Here is a 7,417-nt window from a genome sequence, read left to right on the forward strand (position 1 = left end):
CTCTTTTCCTGCATGTGCCTTAAATATTTTGACCATTTTCATTTTGCTTCACCCTCTCTGGTCACTACCCTCTTTCCCATGAGTGCTCACATCCTGGATCTGCTGTACATTCCGGATGTCCTGCCCGGAGGAGTAGACGTAGAACACCTGGAGCAGGTGGCGAGGCGGGGAGATGCGGTGCAAGTGCGTGGAGAAGCTGGAGAGCATGGCGGGCACCACGGTGGCGGCGCGGCGGCGCAGATGTTGACGGCCAGGAGCAGCGCGATGAGCAGGTACACGGGCTGGTGCAGGCTGGGCTGCAGTGTGGATGACCAGGGCATTGGTAGACAGGATCACCAGGTAGAGGCTGAGGAAGGGCAGCACCAGGAGGGCCTGGGCCTCCTGTAGTCCTGTAGTCCTTCATCCACTAGGATGAAGCTGGTGTAGGACACATTGAAGCTTCTGTTCATCTTGGCCCCAAGATAGAAGAGTGGTAGGATGTTTGGTTTTGGATCCCGAAGCTCTAACAAGGACCTGATCCTCCAGTACTTCTGGGGGTGGGGGGAAGACATTTAGAGTCATAACCCAACAAGATTCATATCTTTGAATACATCTTGCCCTTGATTTCAAAGAAATTTCTCAAAGAAGATTTTGGATGTGGCATTCCTGAGTCACATGATACCAGTGGTTTTGAAAGTGTCCAAGTTGGTTTCCAGGGAAGTGAGACAAAGCTCGTCACTGACACACTGGTGCTGCTTTGGAATTGAAATGATTTAAAAAACAACTGAGGAATGTAAAACATCTCATTTTAATGGATGCATTGTCTTTTGTGGATTTCTTATCCACAGACAGGTAGAGAATGGAGGGTCCTCTGCTGGCCAAGGCAGGTTTTCTGTGGGGGCCAGCGACATCTGGGCGTAGGTTGTGACCTGAGGGCCAACTTAAGGCTTTGGATATGGCAAGATCACGTGGCCTGGATTCCTGGGCACCTGGCCCTGCAGCGTGGGTATGCCCAGTGGACAGTCAGGGCTGGACAGTCCTGCAGACAGCAGAACCCCTACCAGTCCTGCTCGCACCCTGCTCCAGACCCAGGCGAGAAGTTTATCAAGGGGGGGGCATTTTTACACTGGGTGGGACTCACTTCCTGGGACCCTTCCCTGGGCCAGCACCCCTAGGACTTGCTTCTCTCCCTGGGGTCCCCTCTAGTTTGCTCTTAGGTCATCCTTGCTCCTGTGGGCTACGCCTGGGCCTGGCAGGCAGTGGCTGGCAAAGCTGGCTTCTCAGCTCCTCTCCTTTGGTGGCCAAGGATCATGGCATTTCCCCTTAGTTCACACCTCAGTCAACTCAGACCTCTGAAATGGGTTTGCTGCAGGCTCTGTACTAGTGTCCTAAAGGCTCCACAAGAAATTACCACTTTTCTCTCACAGTTCTGGTGACTAGAGGCCCCAGACCATGGGGTGTGCAGGTCAGGCTCGCGGGCAGGCTTTAGAGAAGAACATACCCTGGCCTCTTCCAGCCTTGGTGGTTCTACAAGTCCCTCAGCCTGTGCAGTGTAATGCCAGCTCTGCCTCTGTCTTTTCCTGTCTTCATTTACCATTGGATTTACAGCCCATCTGGGTCATCCAAGGTGATCTCATCTGAAGATCCTGAAACGAATTACATTCATCAAGACCCTTTTCCTAAACAAGCTCCTAAACAGCCTCCTGGACTCCAACACATCTTTGTATGTGTGTGTGTATGTGTATGGGGGCACCATCCAGCCCATTTCAGTCCCCTAGGTGTGCAATTTGAAAGGACGTGAGGGGGAGGGGCAGTGACTGGGCCGTGTCCGGCTTGGGGGCAGAGGGCAGATGTAGGGGTGACTGTGCCAGCTGTGGTAGGGAGCCAAGGCACTACGCCCAGAAAGCCCCTGTATTCTGTGAATAAAGTTCTGGACTCCAGGGGTGCAGTTCAGAAGGGGGCCTGGCCCACCCATGGGCTATGGCTGAGCCAGAAAGCTTCATGCAGTAGCTAAGTTTCAACAGCTTACTGTAGGAAACAGATTCTCTGGATCATGAGTGCACAGACACCTTTCACTCTGAGGGGTCTTTTTCACACTAGTTCCTCTCTCTGTTGTGTCTTTTCTCAAGTCTTATCAGAGTGGAGTAGGCCTCTCTCAGGCTTGAAGATCCCCCTGCAGGGGCAGCATCCATTGAGGGGCAAATGGGTAGCAGAGTGCCAAGGGCAGGTTCTTTAGGTCATGACCAGGACTTTAAACCAGGTCAAGTAGAAAGGGGGAACAGAAGGTAGGCAGGTGTCTCCACGCCAGCACGGCCACCACCGGCCTCGCCCCCTCTGCCTGCTACCAGGCAGGTTGTCTCCTTTCATCTCTCCCTTTCCACCTGTGGCCAAGGCTCAGTTTACCTGGCCACACGCAGTACTAGGAAGTAGCAGTGTTGGGATTTAGAGTCAAGTCTTATCGCATACGACTATTGGCCCAGAGGTTGGAAGTATGGCTCAGGTGGTAGAGCACCCATCAATGAGCAAAAGTGTTAGATTCCTTGAGTCCTGGTCTGGGGAGTGAGGTTGAGGGAGACTACTGGCCTGGACTGGCTGAAGGACATTTTTCTGAAGGGGTACTCTGCATACAGAGTCCATGAATGCAGAACTGAGTCACAGCACCCTGCAGTTTTTGGTTTGGGAGGGGGAGGGGTTACTGAGAATCCAGTGGCCAGTGAGAGTGTGGGCCTTTGCTGTGTGAGTGTGGGCAAGGCCCAACCCATAAAGAAGGGGTAGAAACAATTCATTTGGGTGGTCCTTCCTGCTGAGCATCCTGGCCCCAAGAAACAAGGCTTGGGACAGGAAGAGGGAGTGGGGAGAGGGAAATCTGGTAAGTGGCTTGTGATGTGGCTCCTGTGTAGGAGAGGCAGGTGAGAGGCCATCTGGGGTTGGTGTTCCAGAAAGACACAAAGCCTGAGAAGACCCTCTTGGACACAGAAAGCAGCCAGCTGTATTGCCTCAGTTCCTTCCAACCCATAAACAAGTTATCTGGCTGTAGCGAGAGGAGGGCTTTCTGAGTAAACCTCTTGGAGCAGCCTGTTCTTTGTGTCCATGTCCAGGCTGGGGGAGACCTCACCCAGTAGATACCTGCGCCTCTTCTGGCCTCCAGACTGGCTGGCCAGCAGCGCAAGATTCCTGGATGTTAGACTGCATTTCCCCCAAACGCCACCAGGTGGCACCCAAGCATCATACACGGCAAGGCCACCAGCGCTTGGGCCTGTGTCAGAGGGACCATGGCTTCACTGGCAGGGCTATGAGTTTGAGTCCCTTTATTCTCACACACCCTGGTGACCCCTCTGCACCCTCCACCGCTCTGTTGGTCCTGATGGTGTAGGGTAAGAGGTCTGGCTTCATGAAGTTCTGGAAGGTGCTTCCTTCCTGAGCCTCAGATTGCTTTACTCAAAATTGTGTATAATGACAGCATCAACCTTCCCCCCCTCCACTTCCTCTCTCTCTCTCCTTCTTTCCTTCCCTCCTTCTCCCTTCCCATCATATTCACTGAGCCCATGCCTGATTAGACCACACAGCTGTGTTCAACAAAAGCCTAAAAGGTTGTTCTGAGGATACAGTAATGTCTATAACTAATGTCTATAACTAATTTAGCACGGTTGACTCTTACACAGCATGGCCTCTAATCATTGCAACAATCCTACGTGTGTGCCCTGTTATTATTATAATATCTAACATGGAGGAGGAGACAGATAAAGACCTTTGCCTGGGGTCACACAATTGGAACATGGACGAGGGCTGTCAACTCCTAAACCCAACACATGCTGCTTCTTTCATTTGGCTTAGGGATGGATATGGCTCCTTCCAGGAGCCCAGAGGACTTTGGACCTTCCTCATCTGTAGCTCCAAGTCCCCACTCCTCCTGCAGGTTTGGTCCTGCTGGGGGGGGGGGGGGCGGGGGACTGGTAAGAAGGCCTGTGGTCATCAAGAGACCACTGTTGATTCATGAGCCTCCAAAAGGTCCCGGCCCAGATCCCTTCTGCTAGTGGTAGGACTCAGCTCTGTTAAAGAACATAGGCCTGAGCCCTGCATTCAACTTTAGTGGTCCTGCACGTGAACACCCAGTCACAGAGTGGGATTATTGAGCTAATGACTCTCTCCAGGAGTCAGTGGTGCGGGCTGCTGAGATCTCCTTCCTTGATCAGAGAGATCAGGAGGCCTGGTCAGAATAGAAGAGGGCGGGTTGAGACACATTCAAAGCTGTGTTTCCTAGCATGCTCTCTGCTTCTGTTAGGTTGTGGGCTTATTTGGAGTGAAGGACGCAGCAGAGAGAGGGTCCTTGAAACTCATAGGTGACATCTAAAAGCAGGACCAGACAAGGAAGGGAGTCTGCTGGCCTCCACTCCCTCTGCCTGCACCAGGCCTGTGTTTCCCTCTCTCGGAGTCCTCTGAGCCCTCAGGCCTAAGACCTGCTGCTGTGAGTTCCCTGGGAGGAGGGCAGGTCTGCCTCATGTGTGGCCTGCTGTGTGAGTGAGATGGAAGAGCTGAAGAAAGTCTGGCTGAGCCGCTCAAGCATTCTCCAGCAGAAAAGCCCTGGGCTCCACTCTGGGCGTGGCTGGTTTCCAGCTCTGTACCTTGAACAATGATCTCAGGCTTTGCAACCTCACTGCCTCATCTTTGAGATGGCACGGGCTATGTCTGTCTGGCTCTGGATTGTGCAGACCATGATGTTGAGCTCACTATTGAACTCAGTTTTCACAGTGAGCTGCAAGGCAGGTAACGCCCCATCTCACAGATGGCAAAGTTAAGCACAGGAAGTCACACAGAGTCTCACCCTTGTGCCTGACCCCCCCCCCCCCCCACTTCACTGCACTTTCTTCTCTGTCTCATTCTTCGCAGACTCCATGCCTGCTACTGAACCTGACATGGTGCAAGGGAGTGACACTTGGCCCTGAATTGCATGCTCTTTTCATTCCACCAATGTATCACACAGTATTGGCCACATCCAAATTGCCTGTGTCAGGCAATTAACTGATAGACACTGTCTTTAATCTTTTTTTTTTTTTTTTGCCAGTCTTGGAGCTTGAACTCAGGCCCTGGGCACTGTCCCTGAGCTTCTTTTGCTCAAGGCTAGCACTCTACCACTTGAGCCACAGGGCCACTTCCAGCTTTTTCTGTTTATGTGGTACTGAGGAATCGAACCCAGGGCTTCATGCATGCTGGGCAAGCACTCTACCACTACGCCACATTCCCAGTCCACTGTCTTTAATCTTTACAACTTTATGCAATAAAAGTGGGGAATAACCCCCACTGCACAGATGAAGAAAAATCTTGCAGAAGTTAACTATACAATGTGCATGAATTTACGTAGCTGGCTGAGTAGCAGAGCTGGGATCCAGCCCAAACTCCGCCAAACCTAATGTTCTGTGCAGGAACAGGTGTATGACCTGTTCATACACAGCTGGATGACCCTGAGTCTCAGTTCATTTATCTCTGGAATAGGCATGATAATGAACGCCCCACGGCGCTTCTCCGGAGGGTAAGTGGGTGATGCATGTCTGACATTTAGCTGGGAAATAGCAGCTGTTTCTTGCTGCCATCATCTTTACATCACCCTCCCCGCCTCCTTCCTGGGACCGCTGTGAGGAACAAATGGGCTCAGGTGGGTTTGTGGCTTCTGTGACGTGACTGGGCTGGGGAGCATCCTCAGCTTGGTGGTCAGACATCTTGGTTCCTTCAGGACTGTAATGCTTGGCCCTGGGCATGTCTAGGCCGCACCGAGTGTCTCAGGGTGGGGCGGAGGGCAGAGTTGGGGCAATGTCTCCCACATGGAGGCCATCCTGTGATCCTGAGGAGCCAGTTAGGGCCTCAGATGGCCAGGGAGAGGCAAAGGTTTCTGTGTGCACCTGGGCTTAGGCGAGCTGGAGAAAGCTGGGCCCCAGCAGGGACCAACTGTGTCCTCTAGGGCCGGGAAAAGTTTGGGCTGCTGCAGAGCAAGTTGTAGGCCCTGTGGGAGGAAGTTGTGCCTGCTCCAACTTTTCCCACTCTGCGCTCCGTGCTGTGTCCCTGAGGCTTGCCGAGTGATTTGCCGCTAATTAGGCCATAATGAGCTGGACCGTGGTGGCCTGTGGGGTTGCTGAGGGCGAGGGGGAGGAGATGGGCTCAGCGGGACACCTGGGGCCCAATTACAGCAACCTGGCCCTGATGCCAGGCCCAGCTGACGCGCCAGGCCCAGCTGACGCCCGAGCCCACTGGGCGATCCACTCGCCCCTGGTGCCCACTTTGCTAGCCTGGCCAAACTTTTAATGAGAAAAATGGCTGCTTCTCTCCCTGGCCTGCTGATTACCCTGGGCAGGCCACCAGGGCGCTGCCTGCTCCGTTCTTAAAGAGCCAGAACAATTTCTACAGTATAACTTGCCGTAGTTTTAAGTGGATTGATTGCAGGCAGGTCTTGTGGGGTCTAGACACGGACCCTTCAGTGAGCCTGGAGGAAGGCAGGCCTCGCAGGCCTCAGTGCTTGGAAATAATCATCACAGGATTAGCTCGAGGCCCAGAGGAGATACTATGAACCGGAAACTGGTTACTTCGAGTAGTCACTATTGTCCATCGCCTGGCTGAGACCTGGCTGGGGCCGGCTTCCTGGGGGACAGGAGGCGGCTCTGACCTGGGTGCTCACTGAGGCAGTGGCGCGGTGCTTCCTCGTTGGCTGGTCTCTGGCCTGTCCTCTGTCTGCTCCGAGCTGGGCCCACCTAACACCACACTGCTAACTGAGGTTGATCAACATGTATTAGCTGTACAAGGAGGGTGTGTGTGTTCATTTTGACATGTCCACATACATACATGATGTACCTTGAGCAGACGCATCCCCGCCATCAGGTTCCAGCTCCCTCCTCAAACAAGCTTCCTGGTTCCATTTTTCACACATATACATAAAATACATTGGCTGTTTTCACCCTCATTTCCCTTCTCCGTTCACCTCTCCCCTACCCATTAGTTCCAACATCCTGGACAGGCCTGTCATTCATTTTCTGGTGAATGCTAATGGCTTCAATGGTTAACACACAGGCCTGCATGCTCTCACTTTCAATGAGCTTTGTTTTGCTAGCTTCGTTCAAAGGTGTAATGTACTTGTTATCATTCTCTCTCTGACATTCCTTTTATTCTTCTCTAATTCTCTCCAACATTCCCACAGTTACAAATATGATGTATATATACTATATATTATATAGTATGTATATATGTATATAAGTATATGCATATATGTATGTATACACACATACACATATTTATCATCTATCTATGTATGTATGTATGCATCTATGTATCTATCTGATCCTCTTTTGGTCTGTCTCTTCCAGCCCAGCCTTCCCCTCCCCCTCTCCAGTGGTCCCTAGGCATGGGCACAGTCACTGGTGAGGGGATGGGACCTGTTATTACCAAGCTTTTACTG

The sequence above is a fragment of the Dipodomys spectabilis genome, unplaced genomic scaffold (genome assembly GCF_019054845.1).
Source record: "Dipodomys spectabilis isolate Male_0828 unplaced genomic scaffold, ASM1905484v1 ptg000003l, whole genome shotgun sequence".
Classification (NCBI taxonomy): Eukaryota; Metazoa; Chordata; class Mammalia; order Rodentia; family Heteromyidae; genus Dipodomys; species Dipodomys spectabilis.